General features: G+C 45.6%; 1 protein-coding gene across 1 annotated transcript in view; it reads right to left on the bottom strand.

Moving 5' to 3' along the window:
* LOC144607402 (receptor-type tyrosine-protein phosphatase delta-like) overlaps positions 1–25,633 on the bottom strand; it is a 391,326-nt gene that overhangs the window by 249,035 nt on the left and 116,658 nt on the right. The gene's annotated exons all lie outside the window — the stretch shown is intronic.

Genomic DNA, 25,633 nt, shown 5'->3' with positions numbered 1-25,633 from the left:
CTCAGAGCCTGACAGAAAACAAGGGAGAAATGAATAAGGAAATACATATGCAAGAATCTACAGCAACCAAGCGGGCGTGATCTGTTTTACACCTGTAAACAAGCTTTACAGATAATTTAATATAAAAAGGAAATCCTCCTGGAACAATCCTACTTACATTTTTATTGCTTCTTTTCCACCTACTGCAAAATAATAGGATTGGTAGTGTTTAGTTAAAATACATCCCATGCTTGGGAGGTTTAATTCATTCATCCTGTCATTACCTGGTTTAAACATCGAGTATGTGCAAGGGATTTGTGCCGGATTATTACTTGCCTACACCTGGGGCTGTAACAGACCAGGTATTGCATATCCACAGCCACCAAGGCTTGGTGTGGTGGGGGGTGGAGGGGGGGGGGGGGGGGGGGGGTAAGGGGAGGTAGCTTATCGAGAGAAAATTCAGGTTAACAAGCATAGTCACCCTTTGCTGGGAAACAATTCAAGAAGAGGTTGAGGAAACATTTTGGGTCAAAATCAGTAAGAGGTGAATTCTGATGGGATTGAAATAGGAGTGTAACACGAACAAAAATCAATAAATACAGCTGTGCACAGAAATGAAATCCAGTCAAAATAAAATTGCTCACAAATGGAAAATGAAAAGCGGAACAAATATTTGGGTTTAGCCTTGCTCGTTACCCCATACAGGGTGTTGTAACCATGGCAATGTCCCACAGTTCCATCCTCTCATCTCTAGACACCGGAAGCTGAGACTCTCTCTGTCCATGAGAAAGGTGGAGGTTCAAACTGGGGCACGGTGAAACGAGGGAGGAGGAAACAAGAAGGGTGAAAAGGCCAACATTCACAACAAAGGAGTTGGGATAGGGATCGGCTAATGAGCATTTGATTTCCCCAGTACAAGTAGAATGAAATTGTGGGGCTGTTCAACAGAAGGAGGCACATACTCACAGGTTACTGGGGAAGAGGCGATCAGAGACCTGGGCTTAGAGTGGGTGAGCAGACAATAATATGTTGCATCATTGCACAAGAAAGAAAGAAGTAGTTGGAAGGTGGAACTGTGGCAGTGGAAGAATGAGTGAATGTATCTCAAAGGCCAAGGGAAGAAAAATTATCATGGTGGATACTTGCTGCAATGTCTATTCATGAGTTATTGGAAATAGGCCCTTCAGCCCACTGAGTTCATGCTGACCATCAAAAACCCATTCATCACCAATCCTACCATAATCTATTTCCCTTCTCCCCAAATTTTACCACTCACCTATAGACCAAGAGCAATTTATAGTGGCTAATTAACCAACTACTGTAATCAGCGCATCATGGAGACAGTGGAGGAAACTGGATTACCCAGAGGAAACCCACAATGTCACAAGAAGAACGTACAAACTCCAAAAAGACAGTACCAGACATTAGGATTGAAGCTTGGTTGCTGGTCATAAAGTCATACAGCATGAAAACAGGCCCTTCGCCCAACTTGCTCACAACGACCAACATGTCCCATGTACAATAGCACCACTTTCCTGCATTTAGCCCATATCCCTCTAAACCTGTCCTATCCATGTACCTGTCTAATTGCTTCTTAAACATTGCAATAACCCCTGCCTCAGCTATCTCCTCCAGCAGCTCGTTCCATAGCTGGTGCAATGAGGCAGCAGCTCTACGTCCATCAGCAATGATCACCCCTGGGCTGAACATCGCTATGGGACGGTGGGAGCCAAGGGGTCCCTCATCATCGAGGGGCCACTCTCACGTCTGTTTTTATTCCATGAAAGGGAATCATTCATCACGCCGGTTTCCCTGATGGCAGATCAGAAGAAACATTCTCACCCAACTCTCAGTCTTCACTTGCTGACAGATCCAAGCTAGTTTAGAATCACATTCCACTGTTATTTCACATTTGCGATTGCCATTATTTTTTAAGTGGCTCTCTTTTTATCTGTTTGACAGTTGGTGCCATAACAGAAGAAAGAATATGAAGTGCAGCAGGAATGATACAGTGCCTTCGCACAACCAAAAGGCAAGCTCATATTTCAGGCTACTCAAGTTGACTCGCCTGAGGCCAGTGCTTCAAAAATATTTCTTATTAATTTTCCAAAGCTGCACCATCCAGTGCACTCATCCTGACTGCTCACCTCTGCATGTTAAAATTCAGATCCCATGTCATTAGATGATATTTATTCCCCACAGTTCTGTATTTGTAGGCTTGGTAATTCAGGTATTTAGGTTTAGGTCTATGATTGTCATCTGTACCAAGAAGGTACTGTGAAAAACTTTGTTTTGCAGGCTATCATATCATATCATATCATATCATATCATATCATATCATATCATATCAATACAGCCGGAAACAGGCCTTTTCGGCCCACCAAGTCCGTGCCGCCCAGCGATCCCCGTACATTAACACTATCCTACACCCAGTACGGACAATTTTTACATTTACCCAGCCAATTAACCTACATACCTGTACGTCTTTGGAGTGTGGAGGAAACCGAAGATCTCGGAGAAAACCCACGCAGGTCACGGGGAGAACGTACAAACTCCTTACAGTGCAGCACCCGTAGTCAGGATCGAACCTGAGTCTCCGGCGCTGCATTCGCTGTAAAGCAGCAACTCTACCGCTGCGCTACCGTGCCGGTATCTGATCAGTTAACACTGTACATAAATGAAATCAAGCCGAACTCAAGTACAATGGGCAGAGCGAAGGGAAAGATACAGAGTGATTAGATTATAGTTCTCAGCATTATAGCTCAACAGTTCCAATATCTGCAATGAAGTAGAGGAGAATCGGGCTGTACCCTAAGCTTATGGAAGGAGACGTTAGAGGCAGGAAACATGTTCCCAATGTTGGGGAAGTCCAGAACCAGGGGCCACAGTTTAAGAATAAGGGGTAGGCCATTAGAACGGAGATGAGGAAAAATGTTTTCAGTCAGAGAGTTGTAAATCTGTGGAATTCTCTGCCTCAGAAGGCAGTGGAGGCCAGTTCTCCAAATGCATTCAAAAGAGAGCTAGATAGAGCTCTTAAGGACAGTGGAGTCAGGGGGTATGGGGAGAAGGCAGGAACGGGGTACTGATTGAGAATGATCAGCCATGATCACATTGAATGGTGGTGCTGGCTCGAAGGGCCGAATGGCCTACTCCTGCACCTATTGTCTATTGACCATTTGGGAGCCTGCTGATGGAGGGGAAGAAGCCATTCCTGAATCTGGTGGTGTGTGTTTTCAGATGGTGCGTGCTCCAGGTGCTTGTGAGCGTGGTGTGGCTACAGTAGCACCAGTGGTCCTCCTGCAGTGAAGGTTATTTAGAGTTGCTGTGGTAAACGTGCCACCCAGGTTTGGGAGGTGGTGGAGGGAAGTGCGTGGGAGAAAGCAATGGCGAACCTAGGCTGAAGATCAGGGCTGTCGAGCAAGTTCTATGGAGACTGCAAAAAAACGTCATGGTTGTAAGACATGCGGCTGGGACCACAACCGCGGAGATCAGGGCAATGAAGATGGAATGGGACTCTGATGGGGAAATAGGGGGGTTTTCATGGCCTGGGCCCCTAGTTTCAGGTTTGCCATCAGGGATTGGCTGCATACTTTGTTGTGGTGCCGTTGACAGGGGGTCGTTGGTAGAGCAAAGGAAGCATTGTTTGAGGGATGGAATCATCCTGTGAGCAACTGTGGAAGTATCAGGCGCGTTACGATGTCGCTGAGTCACGGAGTTGTCGAATCACCCAGCAGGGAAGTAGGCTGTTCGGCCCATCATGTCTGTGCCGACTATCAAATACCAATCAACACTAATTCAGTTCCTTTACTCGTCCCCATTGACTTCCCTACCTTTCCCCAATTCTTCTGTAATTTACAGACCAGGCATTTACAATTGCTGACTAACCTACCAACCCCCACATCTTTCCCACGTTGAACGAAACACAGACACCCGTGAAAACCCATGTGGTCACAGGGGCAACCGGCTCCAGAAGGTTCTTTATGAAGGGCAGTTCCTTGCTTTTATGTTCATATGTCACATTCTATGAGGGAAAACTGGACAAACTTGGATTGCTTTCTCTGGAGCGTGAGAGGCTGAGCGGGGAAACCATACAGACGGTAGGTTGGTAGGTTAGTCAGCAATTGTAAATGCCTGGTCTGTAAATTACAGAAGAATTGGGGAAAGGTAGGGAAGTCAATGGGGACGAGTAAAGGAACTGAATTAGTGTTGATTGGTATTTGATAGTCGGCACAGACATGATGGGCCGAACAGCCTACTTCCCTGCTGGGTGATTCGACAACTCAGTACGGTAGCGCAGCGGTAGAGTTGCTGCTTTACAGCGAATGCAGCGCCGGAGACTCAGGTTCGATCCTGACTACGGGTGCTGCACTGTAAGGAGTTTGTACGTTCTCCCGGTGACCTGCGTGGGTTTACTCCGAGATCTTCGGTTTCCCCCCACACTCCAAAGACGTACAGGTATGTAGGTTAATTGGCTGGGTAAAATGTTAAAAAAATTGTCCCTAGTGGGTGTAGGATAATGTTAATGTACGGGGATCACTGGGCGGCACGGACTTGGAGGGCCGAAAAGGCCTGTTTCCGGCTGTATGTATATGATATGATATGGCTAGGTTAGGTCAGGTAGTCTGAACTTTGTTCCCTGGTGTGGAAATGTCAAAGACTAAAGGGGCAAAGTTTAAAGGAGGTGTGCGGGATTTGTTTTTACAGAGCGAGTGCCTGGAACACACTGCCAGGGGTGGTGGTGGGGGCAGAGTTGATCATGGAATTGAAGTGTTTTTTGAATAAATACATGACTATGCAAGGAATGGAGGGAAATAGATCACATGCAGGCAGAGAAGATTAGTTTAACTTGGTATCATGTTCACTGGGGACATCATGTTCCCTGGGGAACTGCAGATGCTGGTTTAAATCGAAGATAAACTTAAAATCCTCTGATAACTCAGCGGGACAGGCGGCATCTCTGGAGAGAAGGAATGGGTGACGTTTCAGGTCGAGACCATTCGTCAGGCTTTATTTTGATGCACTCCATTTTTGGAGAAAAAAAAGTGACAATATCGGATTTGCAAATCTCATTCAGTTTCCCTGTTTCTAAGGTTGATCTCATTCCAAAATGTTTCTGTGTGCCGAGATCAGGCAGATTGATTTGTTCAGCGGGAGTTGTGCAGAGGAGAATGTGTTCATGTTGGCTGATCTCCCTGGTGCATTCTCACTCCAACCACGAGATACTGTAGCTGTGTCCCAAACTGCAATTGATTGAATAATTAGCCTCACATCAGCGAAGAAAGACTGGTTTGAAGCTGCACATTGGGTAATTAAACCAATTTGATTCGCTTCTTTGTGAAATTTTGCAACCTGTTTTTGGTCTGAAATTATTTGGGTATGTTAAATAAAATAGGAAAATGGGTTTGATGGATGAAAATTCTTCAAAGCCCTGCAATTTTTCATTCATTTTTACTGAATGCCTTGAATACAGACATTCGTATTTGGTCCGTGGAGAATTTCTATGCACTGTCTAGTCAACTTTGACAGGCATTGCTGGGAAATAGGCTGCAAGGTTTCACAGACATTTCAAGAACTGTGTGTTACTTACAATAATTGCACAGCATTTGCCCATCCTGCTCTTCGATCCCAAGTCCTTTCCCTTTTCTCTAGGTTTTTACTCTCCCAGATTCACCCCTCCCTCTACTTTTCATCCTCTGCAGCTGTCCATTTACCATCAGCCCCTCTTTAATCTCCAGGAAGGAACTGCAGATGCTGGTTTACAGTGAAGATAGCCACAAAATGCTGGAGTAACTCAGCAGGCTAGCCAGCATCTCTGGAGCAAAGGACCAGGTGATGTTTTGGGTCGAGAGCATTCTTGGCCCTTGTGGCTAAAGGGATCAGTGGGTATGGAGAGAAGGCAGGTACGGGATACTGAGTTGGATGATCAGCCATGATCATATTGAATGGCGGTGCAGGCTCGAAGGGCCGAATGGCCTACTCCTGCACCTATTTTCTATGTTTCTATGTCTATGTTTCTTCAGACTGAGTGAGGGAAACTAGAGGCATGAAAAGGTATGGAACGAATCAGAGCAGGCACTGATGGCCAAGGAGCCCACAATGATCCATTGTTGGCTGTGGAGGAGGTGATAAGGAAGGGATACGAACAGTGAAACTCGTAGGATGACTAGGGTGGGGGAGAAATGGAAAGAGAGGGCGTGGAAAGGTTACTTGAAATTAGAAATTGAATTTCTCTATTGAGTTACTCCAGCATTTTGTCTATTTTCTTTCATCTCTGTGCTCTGCCTCTCTCTGATGTACCCATTCTCCAGCGTCTATCCTCTATCCTCCAAGCCCAGTTTCCATTCTCTCCACATTTGTCCATCTCCCTCCGTCCTCTCTGATATTTTCTGCCTCCCCTCCCTCGATTTTTTTCTCTTTCCCTCTCTACCCTCCAATCCTCCTCCTATCGCCCTCCACATTCTCCTCCCTGTGCTCTCCATTCTCACCCCCCACTCCCCTCTGCACTCTATCCTCCACACATTGCCCTCTCCATCCTCTCACTGTTCTCCCTCCTGCTCTCCATCACCGGCCGCACTTTCCATTTCAAGTACTTCTCTCGCTTGAGTGACCGCTTCCTGAAGTTGACCCTCGGGGGTGGGAGGGGGAAGCGGGATAATTTAAACATTTCACTTAATTTCACTAAGTTTACAAGAGCTAAAGCACAACAATGAAAGTCAGATTCTGGCTAAAATGTTCCTGAAAATCTCTGCAATTTCTGCTGCCAACTATAAAAACAGGAGCTGTGGGAGTTATTTATGAATTTTCCATTGTGCAATAGTACACAATCCCCAGGCTGTGCATTTTGGTGGAAACTTATTTTGATATCAACGTATTATTCACACTTTTTTTTCAAACAAAATCAGAGAAGCTGGAAGAACTACACCGGGCAAGCAGCATCTCTCATTACATCCTATTTCTCACCACGTTTCTATAAAATGCCTCACTATCAGCACTCATGCTGCTTACCATATGATCAGTCTTAACCAATCTCCGTACAACCCATTCTCCCCAGAGATGCTGCCTAACCCGCTGAGTTACTCCAGCACTGTGTGTTTTGCTCAAGATTCCAGCATCTGCAGTTCTCCGTGTCTCCATATAGTCTTTTGTCTTACACCTCTCTCCTCTCTCTCCAGCTCTGCTTTCAAAACTGTCATCTCTCCACTCTCCCCCCACTTCTGAGGGAGTCATTAAAGCTGGAACATTGACAAGTTTCTCTTTCCAGAGACGCTTTCAGATTCCTGCATTTTCAGTTTTCATCTGATTTTTTTTCTCTCTCTCTCTCTCTCTAATCACCAAAAGGAACGAGGCAACTGATGTGTGTGGTTTTGATCTAGAATTGTCTGAAGAAAATTAAAATGACCATTTCTGACATACACATTTCCATCCGTGGCTTGGCCTGACCCAAGCTGTTGCTATGGCGACAGCTTAGACTGCTCGGCATGGGTATCGCAATTAGACTGACTCCAAACCTTCGCTGCAGGATACCTTATTGCTGTTTTAATTGGAAGCTTACCTTCCCTGAGTTCTTCCCAGAACTGGTTTTCTCTCCCACGATCCTGCAAGTCAAATCTTTTTCCGGATATCTGGAATGTGGACAGTGAGGTTCATCCCTAGGACCCCCTCCACTCACCTGTGCAACCCTTTCAAACGAGCGCGAGCCGGAGTTTGACGGTAAGGAGGTGAGTAACACCCTCGTGAGGATCGCCGAACCACAAGAGTTTGTAGGGGACTTGTAATGTGGATAAAATTCTGCAGTAATGAGAGCAGAAAGTTGCCTTGTTTCCAAAGGCATCAGTTATGAATGCTTCCTGAATCTTGCTAGAGGTGAGTGCTGAGGTAACTATCATCAGACATCCACCATAACTGCAAGGTGAAGCTCCATACAATGCTTTCTTTGAAAGCGCCAGTTGACTGTAAAGTGTGCTAATAACCACACTCCTATACTGCAGTAGATGTAGATTCATGCAGTAAAGAAACTGGCTCTTTGGCCATTTGAGTCCATGCTGACCTGAAAGCACCATCTACACTAATTTCATTTTATTGTCCACACACCACCATCAACTCCCTTCCAGGTTTTAAGTTTAGTTTTTTTTTGTTTTAGAGATTGAGATTTAGTTTTAGGGCTCTTCGGCCCACCGAGTCCACACTGACCAACGATCCCCACACATTAACACTACCCTCTCCACACTAAGGACAATTTACATTTATATCAAGCCAATTAACCTACAAACCTGTACGTCGTTGGAGTGTGGGAGGAAACCGAAGGTCTCGGAGAAGACCCATACGGTCACGGGGAAAACGTACAAACTCCGCACGGACAGCACCAGAAAGTCGGGATCAATCCCGGGCCTCCGGCGCTGCAACCGTTGTAAGACAGCAACTATCCCAACGCGCCACCATGCCGCCCACCTGGTAGATTCTGTCACCCAACTACACAATATGAGCAATTTACATTCACCCGGTAACTTCCCAATCCACATGTGGGAGGAAACCAGAGCACCCAGGGCAAACCCACACAATTGCAGGAGAAACGTGCAATCTCCATACAGAGAGCACTGGAGGTTGGGATTGAACCAAGGAATTTAACCTTGGTTGCTGGAGCTGTGAGGCAGCAGCTCTACCAGCTGCTCCACTGTGCCTTTGCCCAATGAGCCCTATTCAGCAATGGGCTTAGCTAACTGAGCCTTGGATGGCTATTTAAAACAAGGAGTATCTTGACCAAACTTGACCCTACTCCCAACTCCTCTTCCCATACACTGAGCTTAGAGCAGGGTGTATACAATTAGCAGAGTCCTCTCTGCTGCTCCCAGAGACTTAACCTCGTGAGAAAATTCACACACAGGTTACCAAATGAGGTGAAGCTGACTTGGTGGTCAATTAACCAGTAGACACCTACTGTCTAAGGAACTCCCTGTGCCACGACTACATGTGCATGGTACTGGAAGTGTATCGATGACCTGTTTGCCTTCCTGATACACATATTATCACTAAGCATTGGATTAGCTGGCAAATGATCCACTGTAGATTGCTTCTTTTGCTACTGAGGCGTAGAATCGGGGGGAAGTTGATGAGAATTTGACAGAACAGGTTACAAGGAAAATTAGTGAAGGGGCGAGCCTGCTCTAAGTTCTGGCAGTGACTCAAAGGGGGTAAAATGGCCGTCTACATTGTAAGGGAATATGAAAATATATGAGAGGAAAGAAGGGAAATAAACAGGATTCCCTTTGGTCATGTACTGGCTCAGGGAAGAGAGGGTGAGTTATATAATCTTGAAGAGAAAAAGCTAGGACCTCCCTAGAATGAACATCTGAGTGACGTAGATAGACACAAAATGCTGGAGTAACTCAGCGGGACAGGCAGCATCTCTGGAGAGAAGGAATAGGTGACGTCACCGATTCTTTCCATCCAGAGATGCTGCCTGTCCCGCTGAGTTACTCCAGCATTTTGTGCCTATTTTCGGTGTAAACCGGCATCTGCAGTTCCTTCCTGCACATCTGAGTAACGTACCCAGTGTCGGTTGAGCCACATTACTGCGGTGGGCAGAATACAGGAGATGGAGAATAGGACTCGACTCCTCGAACCTCTGTTTAAACTTGTTGTACCTTCAACAGTGTGACTGCCTCCCTGGTTCTGGGCTCCACCAACAGTCTCAGGGAGCTGGCAGATTTGATGAGATGCTGCTGTCCGTAGAGAGAAGTCCCTTGCACAGATAAATCGCAATATCTGTGGCTCCGTGGCGGCCATGGGCCAAATGCTTAAGCCCTCCTCTTGAAAAATTGTTTTCTGCAGTTATCCGCTGCTGAAAATGAACCTGTAAACCTGCAGAAATATACACACTGATACATCGCCAAGCGTGTCACCCTGCTAAATGTAACAGAGACTAAAATTTGTTTCCCTCTTTAATCACCGAGCGAAGAAATAAAATGTTCCAAGGCACTAGATCGTGAAATCACCCAAAGCATCTTCTTGGAAAACTCTGTTATAGTTCAGTGGTCATGGTAATTTCAGCAAAAACAAACCAAGTTATAATCTCCAGGCAACAAGGTCTGAGGGAAAAAAAAAATTCCACTTTAACTTCAGACTTGTTAATTTTCTGCCTCACGCTCCATCAATCTCTATCAACCACCCCTGAACAAACTGGCTCTGATACACTCCGTTAACACGGTGCATTCCTGCATCTTTGCCTCGCCACCGACAGTGTGTGCAGCCTTCTCACTTAGTCTCCTTCTGAACTAATTTCTTGGTGCGCAGCTGTTTGTACCTCTATTTCCAATTCATCTTTATCTTCCGCAGGAACGGGAGTTAGACTAATGTGCATTGCATCACTCTCAGATTTATTTTTTCCTGGAGCATCAACTATGCTTCCAGGTGTTCTGCCTGAATTGCTTACTCATCCCCTCAACTCTCGGTCTTTCTCTGATTATCTGACAGCGGTCCATGGTGTTGGGGTAAGGCAGCTTCTTTTCTCATTCTGGAGGCCAAGGATAGGTATCTTGCAATCTAAGCGAGTAAGGTCAAACTCGGAAACCCTCTACGATTTTATTTTCCCGGTTCATGAAAGTACTTTTGTATCTCCCACTGTACAGTTATTTAATTCTTCTCGAGTCACAATATGTTTCCCGCAACGGTGGCGCCATAGTAGAGTTGCTGCCTTACAGCGAATGCAGCGCCAGGAGACTCAGGTTCGATCCTGACTACGGGCGCCGTCTGTACGGAGTTTGTATGTTCTCCCCGTGACCTGCGTGGGTTTTCTCCGAGATCTTCGGTTTCCTCCCACACTCCAAAGACGTGCAGGTTTGTAGGTTAATTGACTGGGTAAATGTAAAAATTGTCCCTGGTGTGTGTAGGATAGTGTTAATGTGCGGGGATCACTGGGCGGCGCGGACTTGGTGGGCCGAAAGGGCCTGTTTCCGCGCTGTAGAATCTAAATCTAAAAAATCTAAAAAAATATCTGTCTCTGGATCTTGAATCCAACCTCCAGGTCCTGTCTCTTCCTAATTATATCTTTCATACTTTGCAAGCCCTCTGTCCTTTTGATAATCTGCAATTTTCTGGTTCACCTTTTCCATGGGCAGCAGGAGGCTGCGGGATGACCATATAGAGGTGTATAATATCGTGAGGAGAATAGATAGGGTGGATGAACAGAGACTATTACGTCGGGTAGGGAAATCAAAAACTCGAGGAATAGGTTTGAAGTGAGGGAGGCATGATTTAAAACAAATCTGACAGGCAATGTTCTCACTCAGACGGAGATGCGTATATGGAATAAGATGCCAGAGGAGGCAACATTTAAAAGACAGTTGGACCGGTACGTGGATAGTAGAGGTCTTGAGAAATATGAGCCAAATGTAGATAAATGGGGCGAGCTTAGATGGGCATCTTGATTGGGATGGACAAGTTGGACCTAGTTTCCATGCTGCATGACTCTATAACTGATCCATATTCACCATGATCATATAATCCCTCAACTCTTTCCATAGCACATCGTGAAGGTCTGAAGGCCCCTTCTTTCATCAGACCAGAGTCTTAGAGTCACAGAGCAATGTATAATGGAAACAGGTCCTTCAGCCCACCATGCTGATCATCAACCACCCAGACACTAACCTTACAAAAATCTTCCAACTTAATCACTCACCTCAATCACCCAGCTTCAATCACTCACCTAAGTACTTGGAGCACTTTGCAGCAGCCAATTAACCTACCACCCTGCAAATATTTGGGATATGGGAGAAAACCAGAGCACCATGAGGAAACCCATGTGGTCCATGGAAGAACATGTAAATACCACAGGATTTAACCCAGATCTCAGGAGTGGTGAGGAGCAGCTTAACAATCTGCATCCATGTACTACTCTGTGTGCTCATGTTATTCCTCTTGTACCTATCTAATCTAATCTAATTTACTCGCATCGGGTCCATAGACTTCTATGTTCTTGCAGAGCCAGCTCTCCCCTGTTCTCCATTACTCCTAAAAGCTTCTCGTAGACAAATTCATTTAGCTGGAATATGAGGCCTTTTGAGGCCTTAGCACTGCAAATTCAGCAAATTTAAGAAATATTCAGACAGGTACATGGATAGAATAGCTTTATCCAGCAGGAAGGTGGGACCAGTGTAGATGGGACATGTTGGCCGGTGTGGGAAATTTGGGCCGAAGGGCCTGTTTCAACGCTGTATGACTCCATGACTATATCTAAATAAAGCACCCTCATACTATTTCCGTTGAAGCTCCACATGTGGCCAAGAAGGCTCTGGATGTAAACATCTGAGGATGTTACAGCAACCCAACTGATTACCGGGACTGCTGTGCTACAATCCTGCGGAGATGGCTGTACTCCAAGCCGTGCAACTCTGTTGACTTCTCTCCCTGAGACAACATCTGTGCTCCCCTCCCTGTTGCTCTGACAGCACCACAGCTCTCCCCTGCTATCATGTTCGTCCCAACCGCTGCAACTGCTGGCGAGACCACGTGTTCCCTCTAGCCATCAGCAGTCTCCACTGCCTCCACCAGCCTGGCTGCAGCTGACGCAGGAGTGCAAAGCAGCACCGCTGGGGAAAAGGATGGGACGGCAGCCACGAGAGCCAGTGATAATACGGCTGGCTTTTAACTGGGTGCAAAAATATCTGGCTGCATCTTCACTGTTCTGCAGCGAAGCACTTCTATCAATTCCAGGGCCTAGATGAGGGCTGCTGAAGAAGGCTCTCTCCCGCTCCATCAACATTGCTGGCGCAGTCAGAGGTTGTGCAGATGGTGCACCCTGCCGTTTCTGTGCATCACTGGAGGACAGCTGTGAGTGTCGCATGTGGTAGATGGGGGTGGTGATTAAGCAGAAGGCTTTGTTTGGAAACACCGAACTGCAGATGGTGGTTTACAACAAAAAAAAGATGCAAAGTGCTGGAGCAACTCAGCGGGTCAGGCAGCTTGGTTTAGTTTAGGTTAGAGATACAGCACAGAGATAGGCCCTTCAGCCCACCAAGTCCATGCTGACCAGCAATCAACCATTTCAAACTAGTTCTATGTTAAACCACTTTCTCATCCATCATGGACATTTTTTTTTTTCAGAGGCCAATTAACCTAAGAACTTGTACATCTTTGGGATGTGGGAGGAAACCGGAGCACCAAGAGGAAGCCCACACTGTCACGGGGAGAACGTATAAACACCACACAGGCAGTACTCTGGGTCAGGATTGAAACCGGATCTCTGGCTCTGTGAGGCAGCAGCTCTACCAGCTGCACCACCCTCTGAGAAATGACTTCTTCACTGCCAGTCACACAAAAGTTGTCAGTGCATAGACACAAAGTGCTAGAGTAACTCAGCAGGACAGGCAGCATCTCTGGATAGAAGGAATGGGTGACGTTTCGGGTCGAAAGAAGGGTCCCGACCCGAAACGTCACCCATTCCTTCGATCCAGAGATGCTGCCTGTCCTGCTGAGTTACTCCAGCATTTTGTATCTGTCTTTGGTTTAAACCAGCATCTGCAGTTCCTTCCTACACAGCTGTAAGTGGATGGTGATCTCTGGGTGGAGTGACCGTATCACTTCTCAGCTCCAGTTTCACAGGACATGGTGCAGTTTTACAGGCACAGAGTCAACCCAACAGGGTGTGAGGAATGACATCCTCCTGTGCAGCTCTGTTGAATCCTGCAGTTTGAATATTGCATTTTGTGTGCACCTGAAAGAGGAGAAACGCATCAAACATCTGCTCCCATCTTCTCCTCTCTCCTTTGCATTTTTTTTGCAAGAACCTTTAGGACTCCTCATTAATAGGAAAGCATTGCCAATTACTCGTCTCTGTTGATTTACTTCCAGCAATATATTTTTTGATGATGACATCAGCGTTCAGCAGGCTCGAAGGAGCTTAATTAACTTGCACAGCTCAGATAACACAACCCTGGGTTAATGAGGACCTCATCAGATCCCGTGCATCGACCGCCCCTCTGAGACTGGCAGTTACCCTGATGAGGTCATTGCCACTAACTATTAATCAAAAAATATTCCAGGGAGTAAAAATAAACAAAAAGGACATGAAAGTCACTGTCAGCTCTTTGTTGCTCCTCTGGAACATTACAGGGGAGTGGAGGGACGGGAAAAGAGAAAATGAAGGAACTGAAAGGAAAATATCCTCTACTGTCAGACCTGAGAACAACACCATGCAATCGCATGGTTCCTTTAACACATCAACTTAATCCAAGAGAGTCATCAAACATACAGGGAAAGATTGGAAGATATTGTGGCAAATAACCAAGAGGTAAGTAAGATTCACTTCTGCAGTTAACAAGGTCAAGGATGAAGCTTTAGGCAGCACAAGGACATCATAAACACTGCAAATCCAGGGATTGCAAACTTCTCAAGAGCGGGGTTGAACGTCACAATGGCCACAATGAAGACCTATTGTGAGAGGAATTGTTGCACACCAACAGGTTCCCAGATTCAACGAAAGCTTCTGCAACTAAGACACATTTATTTCAATACATTTTTATTGACGTTGCTTTAGTTGGTTCCTGGGGGTAGTGCTGGTGAAAATAGGATTCGGCTCCTGCTCATTCCAAACTGATCCATCCTGCTGGATAAGTGAGTGGTTTGTTACTTCCACTACTAATGATGGTTATATGGAACCATTAATATGGAAAGATACGTGAAGGGCAGGTATACCTGTGACTGGGACCAAGCTAGTTTTTCTGGATAATGTCGGGCACAAAACCCTTCCTTACTCCATCAACTCATTCAATCGATAAACCCGTTTTCTTAATACTTAAACTTTTCGGCAAGGTATAAAGGAGGCTGATTACACAACCTGTGTGAAAATAAAAACCTGCAGATGCTGAAAATCTGAAACTTGCCCACATGACCAACATGTCCCATCCACACTAGTCCCACCTGCCTGCAATTGACCCACATCCCCCTAAACCTATCCTAACCATCTACCTGTCTAAATATTTTGTAAACCGTCTGATTGTCCCAGCCTCAACTGCCTCCACTGGCAGCTCGTTCCATACACCCGAAAACCCTTTGTGTGAAAAAGTAACCACTCAGATTCCTGTTAAATCTTTTCCCCTGTCAATACAGTTCAGCATGGACAGCCGTATTAGTCCATGTATTAGTCCATCCGTATTAGTACGGGTGTCAGGGGTTATGTGGAGAAGGCAGGAGAATGGGGTTCGAAGGAAGAGATGGATCAGCCATGATTGAGTAGCAGAATGGATTTGATGGGCCGAATGGCCTAAATCTGTTCCAATCACTTATGGTCCCTCCCCGAGTTGAACTATCCACATACTCATTCAAGAAACCATCTTGAGTACATCTGACAAATTCTGCACCGTATCTAAATACCTGTTCCTCTCTCTCCAGCTGGTCATTGAGAGGCCTATAGTAAATCCTACTAGATTAATTGCACCTTTCACATTTTTGAACTCGACTCATATTGCCTCAGTGGATGAACCCTCAAGTGCTGCTGTGACTTTCTCCTTGATTTGTATTGCAGCTCTTCCACCTCTTTTACCTCCCTCTCTATCAAATTCTGCAGCTTTGAGTCAATGCCATGAGAAGAATGCCTTAAAAGTCACAGAACTTTAATCCAACTTCAATGGTGCGGTAATGGACTTGCAGTATTGGTTCAGTCATACAGGTAAAAAAGTTCCCCATGGATTTTTCTATTTTCACCTGTATCAGTCCTTGATAGCACCCTGAGATTAAGAGTTATATATGACTTTATTCCTTGGAGAGCAAGAGACGATGGTCTCGATCCGAAACGTCACCCATTCCTTCTCTCCTGAGATGCTGCCTGACCTGCTGAGTTACTCCAGCATTTTGTGAATAAATACCTTCGAAGAAACGGTACGGTAGCGCAGCGGTAGAGTTGCTGCTTTACAGTGAATGCAGCGCCGGAGACTCAGGTTCGATCCTGACTATGGGTGCTGCACTGTAAGGAGTTTGTATGCTCTCCCTGTGACCTGCGTGGGTTTTCTCCGAGGTCTTCGGTTTCCTCCCACACTCCAAAGACGTACAGGTATGTAGGTTAATTGGCTGGGTAAATGTAAAAATTGTCCCTAGTGGGTGTAGGATAGTGTTAATGTACGGGGATCACTGGGCGGCACGGACTTGGAGGGCCGAAAAAAAGGCCTGTTTCCGGCTGTATATATATGATATGATATGATATGATATGAAACTAAAGGATGATTTTGTAGAGGCAAATAAAGTAATGTGGGGAACAGATAGGGAGAATGCACAGAGGCTAGGGGAATCAAAGACAAGAGGACATATGTTTGTGAGTGAGACAAGATTTAATACAAACCTGAGGGCCAACATTTTTACTCAGGGGGCAGTGGGGATATGGAACTGGCTGCCCGAGGAGGTAGTTGAGGTAGCTGCTAAAACAGCAGTTAAAAGACACTTGGACAAGGTCATGGAGTGGAACGGTTTAGAAGGATATAGGTCAATCAGGGGCAAATGGGACTAACTTTGATGGGGCACAGTGGTCGGCAAGGAGTTGAGCCAAAGGGCCCGTTTCTGTGCCGTATGACTGTGCCTCCATGACTCTTTTCAAATCAGGACAACAGAGTGTCAAATTCCTGAAGGCCATGTGGGTCAAGTAATTTGAGCCACGGGGCTAATGAAGAGCAGGCTGTGGGTGAGAGGAGGTTGATGTTGAACCTGGCGAGCTTTCTTTAGCTGGCGCCGAAGTGTTAACAGGACAGATGGTTGGCCGCAGGTTGTAACAAACCGGTTCTTTGCTCTGAGTTGATGCCTCGCTCACAACGTTAGAACGAGTTTAAGTGGAAATCACATTCAGAGCTCCATCTGGACAATGGCAGAGACTCCCACAACCATCGGCATTATTCAGGCAGCCTCCGAAGGATATTTTTGTTTCCTCTCGTTATGAATTAGAAGCCAATCACACTGGGTTTAATAGACCAAATACAATGAAAGCCATCATCCTTGTCTCCAGTTTGTGGAGGTCCTTCTGGCGGTGCAAATTTTACTCTCCCTCAATCCTTACTAATAATGTTATTATGTGCCTTGCCCTAATTTAGTACTTTCCCCTAAGATCTAGATATAATCTTATTCATAACTATCTTAAAACCTAATGTAGTTGTGATGACCGTTCCCAAAATGCTCTTCCACTGAAAAAACAGTCATCCGGTCAGCTTTGTTTCCCAATACAAGGTCCAGTATGGTCCGTCCTTGAGTTGGACCATCCACATACTCATCTGAAGAAATCCCGCTGACTTGAGTCCTCCACACTCTTTGTCTATCACAGAGTCCATTAGCTCAATCATCAGAATATAATTGGAGCATTATTGAACCTTTGATCGACACAAAATGCTGGAGTAATTCAACGGGTCAGGCAGCATCTCTGGAGGAAAAGGATGGGTGACATTTCGGGTCCGAACACTTCTGATGGGGCATCTTCAGAAGGGTTCCGACCCGAAATGTCACCAATCCTTTTTCAACAGAGAAGCTATCTGATCCGGTGAGTTACTCCAGCATTTCGGTATAAACCAGCATCTGGTTACTCATATACTCAAAGCCCTTTCTCATAAAAATCTGTTCACAGTGAGGCATTAAAATAGACAACTCCAGAAACCTGGCCTACATCAAATCATATCATATACATACAGCCGGAAACAGGCCTTTTCGGCCCTCCAAGTCCGTGCCGCCCAGTGATCCCCGTACATTAACACTATCCTACACCCACTAGGGACAATTTTTACATTTACCCAGCCAATTAACCTACATACCTGTACGTCTTTGGAGTGTGGGAGGAAACCGAAGATCTCGGAGTAAACCCACGCAGGTCACGGGGAGAACGTACAAACTCCTTACAGTGCAGCACCCGTAGTCAGGATCGAACCTGAGTCTCCGGCGCTGCATTCGCTGTAAAGCAGCAACTCTACCGCTGCGCTACCGTGCCGTACCATGCTACCGAAATGTGGTAGCATTCATTACCCATAACACTCTGACTCAACAAAGACCTTTCACAATGCCTGGATTGACCATTTGGCAAAAGCAGGCAACTCTTCAGACAACACAGATGGCCCAACCCACCCCTGGGATTGGCTTGAGTATTTTCTCCCACTGTTTTCCCGAGAATGGGATTCCCATGTGGTTGCTATGGTGATGGCATCCATTAATGCCGGACTCAGTAGGGTTTGGCTGAGCTAACATCTGTGGCCTGTTGTGTCACCGGCCCAAGTATCTGGCAGTGTTCGAGGTGAACTTCCACAAACCCTCTTCCTGGTCGGTTTCTGTTACCAGTTTTAGCTTTGGCGATCCTGAAATCTTCCAGCGGTGTTCAAAGCCTACCTCCTCCTCTGCACAACCGCCCAACAAAAACATCAATACATCCACAGGAATGCACCAAGCATAAATCACAAGGCTGGATGTTTATTTCATTTGAAATTATTTCCCTTTCATTGCATTGCCTGGACACTGACTCTGGTTGGAATACCAGCCATCTGGTACAAGAATATCTCAAGGATTGAGTGCCAGCGAGCCAAGCCAACACCGTCTTCACCCCACATCCACACAATGACACTTTCAAGAGGGGGGGGGCAATCAAAAGTGCATTGCTGGTTGAATTAACCCCTCCCTAACCCACTGAAACTTGTAGCTTCCCAGTACAGGCAGTCCCTGGGTTATGAAAGAGTTCTGCTCCTGAGAACTGTCCCTAAACCGAGTTCTCCTTAAGTCTGAAACGTCCATTTCCTACAGCTACCCGTATCGTATTGCTCTGTATACACTTGCTATAATTCTGTTAGTGCACCAAATATTCCCCCTAAAATACCCACAATTAAACTAATGTGACCAGTCATTAATTAATATTACAAAACAGTTTATTGTTGCTATTCCTATACTGAAACATGGTTTTAAAAATACATGGGAGTTTGTGTAAATTTGGATTTCTGTAAGGGTTCACCTGTAACATATTGAAGAAGAAATTCATCGGCCGTTGTAAGTTTTAAACATGTGGTGTGGTAACATCCATGGGCTGAAGTTACTAAAACAGGATGTCACAAGCAGAGTGTAATCCACATGTGTTATGTATTGTTCGTTTACTACTTACTAAAGCTGAATTATAACTCCATCTGCCTTGCGTTCTCACCAATTTGCTACTGTGCCTCGCGACATTAATACTTTTAATAACCTCACCTGGGCTACGTGAATACTCTACCCCTAGTTTACCCCACCACGGCACGGTGGCGCAGCGGTAGAGCGACTGCCTCACAGCGCCAGAGACCTGGGTTCGATCCTGACAACGGGTGCTTGTCTGTGCGGAGTTTGTACGTTCTCCCTGTGACCTGCGAGGGTTTTCTCCGAGATCATCGGTTACCTCCCACACTCCAAAGGCATACAGGTTTGTGGGTTAATTGGTTTGCTATAAATGTAAACTTCTCCCTGGCGTGTGTAGGATAGTGTTAACGCATGGGGATCGCTGGTCGGTTCGGACTCGGTGGGCCGAAGGGCCTGATCTTGTGCTGTAGCTCTAAATTAAACTAAACACCGCTCAGCAGTACAACATTCAGCCAGCTGACCTTGTCCTCCAGATCGCCCCCCCTGAAATCCTTTCCATCTGTTTCTCATCATTTAAAAGTCTTTCTAAAGCCACTCATTCTTTCCAGGCTTTTCACTCACTTCTGCTGGCAACCCCATCTGTGGTTTATCCCCTTCTCTGCTCCTGGCTATTGGCAATAACTTTTTATTTCAGAGGCTCAATGTTGATTAGGCCCCATCTTGTAACTAATCTGCACAAGGTTTTACACTCATAGATACCGTGTCAACCTCAAACTAACTCACATCCCCTCGTAAATCCGGCACACAGACTGACAGCTATTCTAAGGCAATCTATAGCACAACACCGGCTGTGCAGATGGATGGTAAGTCTTACACCACAGCTCATGCCAAAAAACTTTGTTTCAAGAAGTTGAGTTATCATCAGTATATTTATCCGCAGACGTGCGGCTCCCTGGGACACAGGAACACTTTGGTTTAACGTTTCTCTGTCATCTAAATAATTCAGTCAAACACATGCCAGCGTGAAAACTCACCCTGTGCTTACAGCTTCCCCATGATCTCCTTTGAAGAGTGACTTCCTGACCTCGCTGGCCTGGTGTTCGCACAGTTTAATATTTCCTCTCACTGGCAAACCATGGCCTCCGTTGTACCGTGTATAAGAAACAGCGCCACAAACTCATCGAGAGTGCTCCGTCAGTACCTTCACGACTGTGCCTTCCACCACCTTGAGAGGCGAGGCCTACTCATACACAGAAACAATGCAATTTTGCAAGCTTTTACCCAACATCAAACAACCCCCTGGCTTGGCAGTGGACCACTGACCCTTCGTGGATCAATCAGGTGCAGATATGGTCCCGAATCAAGGGCTGCATGGGAAAACCTTCACCACAGGGGCTGTTGTACTACAGAATGGCTCCACGCCACCTTCTCAAAGCCTGCCAGGGATGGACAGAGATGCTGGTGGTGCACGCATCCAGAGAACAGGACATCACCATGTGCTTCCCGTATATCTCCTCTGTTGGCGTCCCTCCATCACCAGCTTTCCCTCACCCCTCTACTTCCTCATTGCCGGAACTGCCCTGGAAAAACGCCCCCAAACCTTCACCAATTGGTTCTAAGAACAATTGGCTGACAAAAGGTGACTTGAGAAGGTTATGTTCAGACCAATTTACAGAGCAAAGATAAGCCTTGTTGCCCAACATAAAAATATACTACATTCACACTTGATGGGAATAAGCAAGAACAGATCAGCAGTGTCTTTCACAACCGCAATGTATCCCAAATTGGTCTCTAGTCCATTTTCTTTTAGGGTATAGTCATTGATGTGATGGAGAACACAAAAAGAAAATACTCTTTGAGGAACTTACAGAATGACTTGCGATAAGACTGGCATCACCTTGCATTGCTCTTGATTAATTAGGTAGTGCAAGAGGTTACATTAAACTGGATCTCTCCCCCTTGCAGCAACGACTATGATACTACCAGGGCTCGCGACACATCCAGGACTTCAGTGCTAATAGACCCCTTTTGCAGTTTGCAGAAAAACCTCAGCAAACCAGGCAGCACCCATGGACAGAAACAAGGCCAATACTTCAGTGTCCAAAGGGTCTCGGACCATAGCTGTTGATTGTATCTCTTTCCATGGATGTTGCTTGGCCCACAGGGTTTTCCCAGCATTTGCTGCTTTCATTACTTTCTCTCATCGCTGTGTGTGGGACCTTGCTGTGCATAGACATATCCTTGGCACCAACTATATTGAACACCCCGAGATATTTCCAGTAGGGAATTTTAAAGTGTTAAAAATTGCTGGATGACAGTAATTAATTCCTTACTGCATTCCTAATGCCATGATTAATTCTTATATTTGCATGGTGTGACAAATCAGTTTCTGCCAATTTCTAGCTGAGTTCTGCAACAACTCGGCAGGTTACCAACAGACACAGAGAGGGCACAGACTGGTGAAGACGGCTCAGATGGCAGGTGATACATTTAATGTCGAGGTGCGTGACCTGATGCATTTTAAGGCGAGGCAATATAAACTAAAAGAGGAGGCAAGAACAGAGAGGTGTATGTACACCTACCTCTGAAAGTGACAAATCGAGAAGGCTATTCTCGAGAAAGGAGGCAGGGTTCTTTCCTAAATCTTTCACGCATATTAATCGGCATTTATCAGTTGCAGGGCAACACTTTTCTCATCATCACAGTACACGGTAGCGCAGCGGTAGAGTTGCTGCTTTACAGCGAATGCAGCGCCGGAGACTCAGGTTCGATCCTGACTACGGGTGCTGCACTGTAAGGAGTTTGTACGTTCTCCCCGTGACCTGCGTGGGTTTTCTCCGAGATCTTCGGTTTCCTCCCACACTCCAAAGACGTACAGGTATGTAGGTTAATTAGCTGGGTAAATGTAAAAATTGTCCCTAGTGGGTGTAGGATAGTGTTAATGTACGGGGATCGCTGGGCGGCACGGACTTGGAGGGCCGAAAAGGCCTGTTTCCGGCTGTATATATGATATGATATGATGATATGAATAAGGATATCGGCATTTTGGAATGCAGAAGAGATTTATCAAATCGAACTTCAGATGTAGTCAAGAGTGTTTTATTGTCATATGTGTGGAAACGGAACTATGAAATCTTTACTTACAGCAGCACAACAGGTTTGTAAGCGCAGTACTCAATAGGTAATATAATAAACGGACATTAAAAAAAAGATCAATACATTAAAAAAAACAATATTTTGCAAAGAACAAAACAAAGCAAAAGGAGCCAGGGCGGCTTCCTTAAAGCAGAGAAGGTCAACGAGGGGGGGGGGTTGAGTGAAGGTGATCAAAAGTATTAGTATTTGATAAAGATGCTCCAAAGGCAATCCAGTGGGTAACCGATGACAGTGATTTAAAGCAGTCAGAGAAAGAATTACAGGCTGCTGTGGAAATTGTATTATGATGGCCCGGAGCATGCTGTCTATAAAGCTGATGGAAACAGGATCAACACCAATAGACGATTGACTATTTGGTTGGAAGGAGGATATTGCAGCAATATGGGGAGAGAGGACTGGAAATTGGATAATTCATTCACTGTGTCAGGCATGATGTGTCAAATGATCTCCTTCACTGTCCAACAGCCCCTGCCTGAACTAATATATCCTTACCGCCCGTTTGCTTCCTTATCACCTTTTTATCTTTGTGTCAGAGGCAAGATTTTGGTGAGAGGTGAATGGGTAAAACATGCCACAGCTTGCTGACTTCCAGCATTTCTGTTTGCAATTCTCCAACTGCAGCAGCATAGGCTGAGAGGAATGGTCGCCATTCTGCTGCCAATGGGACAGGAGGGGCGCAGTATGATAGCTGGGCCTTTGCAGAGTCATGTGACCTCAACAAATATGGCTGCCGCTCTGTGGGTTAGGGAAGGCAAGATGAACTAGCAACTCTCCTCCTCGCGCTCCATCCATCAGTTTGATGAAAGTCCACATTTTTCCTGGTACCACGCTTTGATTTCGTTTCACAAAAATACATTTACTTCCAGTGCTGCCATTGAGAAATTCCTGAAAACCCATCTTGCTTACAATACTTCTGGCATCTCTCCAAATGATACAGACTCCCTCTACAAATTTACAATTCTACAAATTATTCAAACTGTCTCTTTACTCAGTGTGGTGCCTCAGAACACCCAATAGTGTAAAAGATGGTTTTATTATTCTGTATCTGTTGGAGTTACCATCTTGATCCAGTGGCATCCGAATATCTCTCGCAATGTAAGTGTCATGTGCCTAACTCATATTATCCTACACATACAGGGAAAAACCTGGGTCGCCTAACAATGGAACTTCCTTGTAACCTGAAGGAATATCAGTGTTTTCTGTGTAGGTATCTCTGCAACACAGAAAAAGGGAGATCACTGTGTCCTGTGCGCACCATCGACAAAATCTACTGCAACAACAATGCGGCACAGTAGTGCAGCTGGTAGAGTTGCTGCCTCACAGCGCCAGAGACCTAAGTTTGATCATGACCTTGGGTGCTGCCTGTGTGGAGTTTGCATGTTCTCCCCGTGACCACGTGGGCTTTTTCTGGGTGCTTCGGTTTCCTCCCACATCCCAAAGATGTGTGGGTTTGTAGGTTAATTGGACTCTGTAAAAATTGCCCCTAGTGTGTAGACACTCAGTGAGAAAGTGAGTTGACATAGAATGTGTGATCAATGGTCAGCATTGACTCGGTGGGCCAAAGGGCCTGTTTCCATGCTGTATATTGAAACTAAACTCACCAATGTTTTCTCTACAACACTTTCCACACCCATGACACGTGCTGTGTAAAAGGACAAGGACCACAGGAACTTGCAACTAACTATCTTCAGCCACTTACACCAACAATGCTGTGATAAGGAACATATTACTGTTGAGTTAAAAGTCTGGAACTCCCAATCAAACGGGACATGGAAACAGATTCAAGGAGGTAGCTAACCACCAGCATAGAGTCATAGAGTGATACAGTGTGGAAACGGGCCCTTCGGCCCAACTTGCCCAACACCCGCCAATATGTCTCAGCTACACTCGTCCCATCTGCCTACGTTTGGCCCATATCTCTCCAAACCTGTCTTATCCATGTACCTGTCTAACTGTTTCTTAAACATTGGGATAGTCCCTGCCTCAGCGACCTCCTCTGGCAGCTCGTTCCATACACCCACCACCCTTTGTGTGAAAACGTTACTGATCAGATTCCTATTAAATCTTTTCCCCTTCACCTCAAACCTATGTCCTCTGGTCCTCGATTCCCCTCTGGGCAAGAGAGACTGTGATTCTACTTCTCTGAGATCTATCCCTCTCATGATTTTATACATCTTGTATAAATGAACATTAAATTAATTGACATCATCCTACCACAACCCGAGAGCAGTCCTGAACTACTAGCTACCTCGTTGGTGACCCTTGAACTATCCTTGATCAGACTTTGCTGGCTTTACCTTGCACTAAACGTTATTCCCTCAACATGTATCTATACACTGGAAATAGCTCGATTGTAATCAAGTATCGTCTTTCCGCTGACTGGATAGTGCACAACAAAAATCTAAGTGTTATTCTGTGGCACCAATCAAGCAGTGAATGGGAATAATGTGAAGGAAGGAACTGTGGATGGTGGTTTACACTGAAGATAGACACAAAATGCTGGAGTAACTCAGTCTGAAGAAGGGTCTCGACCCGAAACGTCACCCATTCCTAATCTCCAGAGATGCTGCCTGTCCCGCTGAGTTACTCCAGCATTTTGTGTCTACTCTATCTTGAATGGGAATAAAGCAGACTAATGAAGGCTGCAATACCCCTGTGTATAAAAATTGTTTGCGGTTCCTATCACAGTTTGTACATCAAATCAGAATAGAGACCACCTATCAGTTACATACGGACTCAATAATTACAAGCACAGGCAATTATCCGTATCTAGTTTGCCATCTCTAGACATCGGTATGGCAACAGGCATCATTCAACCAATCCCTTAACCACATAATATCTTGGGAAAACCATAAAACAGAGAAGTGGAATGTGTGGTCATTTAGGGATATCGGGAAACGCCTCTCCACCTCCCAAAAGTAATCAAGCAAAGCTCAAGAGGATGATTTCTAGAATAGAGGCGCAATCTCATGCTGTAGTTCAATAATGCACTGAAGTATGAATGCAGACTGATAATTCTCACACAGGCCTTAAAATGTGTGCAGCTAAGCTTCTTGGATCCTGGGCTGTTGGTAATCCTTAGGATTCACTCCAGCCAAATGGCAACAGTTATCAACATCCATGGTAGCAAGAAATATAAAACAATAAGAATGGAGAAGGGTGAAGGGTGAAGGGTGAAGGTCACGTTTAACATGATTAACATGGTGTCCACTCCTCGTTGGGATGGATGTTCAGGATCTTTTTATCCCTGGACAAGAAAGTCTGGAACCAGAAGGCACAGGTTTAAGGTGAGTGGGGAGAAATTTAAAGATCTGAGGGTTATAGTTCTCATGCAGAGGGTGGTTAACAGGAATGAGCTGCCAGAGGAGTTGATGGAGACAGATGCAATTATTATGCTCAAAGATGCTTGGGTAGGGACATGAATAGGAAAGGTACAGGGGAAGAAGGGTCT

Source organism: Rhinoraja longicauda, chromosome 28 (genome assembly GCF_053455715.1).
Source record: "Rhinoraja longicauda isolate Sanriku21f chromosome 28, sRhiLon1.1, whole genome shotgun sequence".
NCBI lineage: Eukaryota > Metazoa > Chordata > Chondrichthyes > Rajiformes > Arhynchobatidae > Rhinoraja > Rhinoraja longicauda.
The sequence above is the reverse complement of the archived record's forward strand: the minus strand, read 5'-3'. Positions and strand labels throughout refer to the sequence as shown.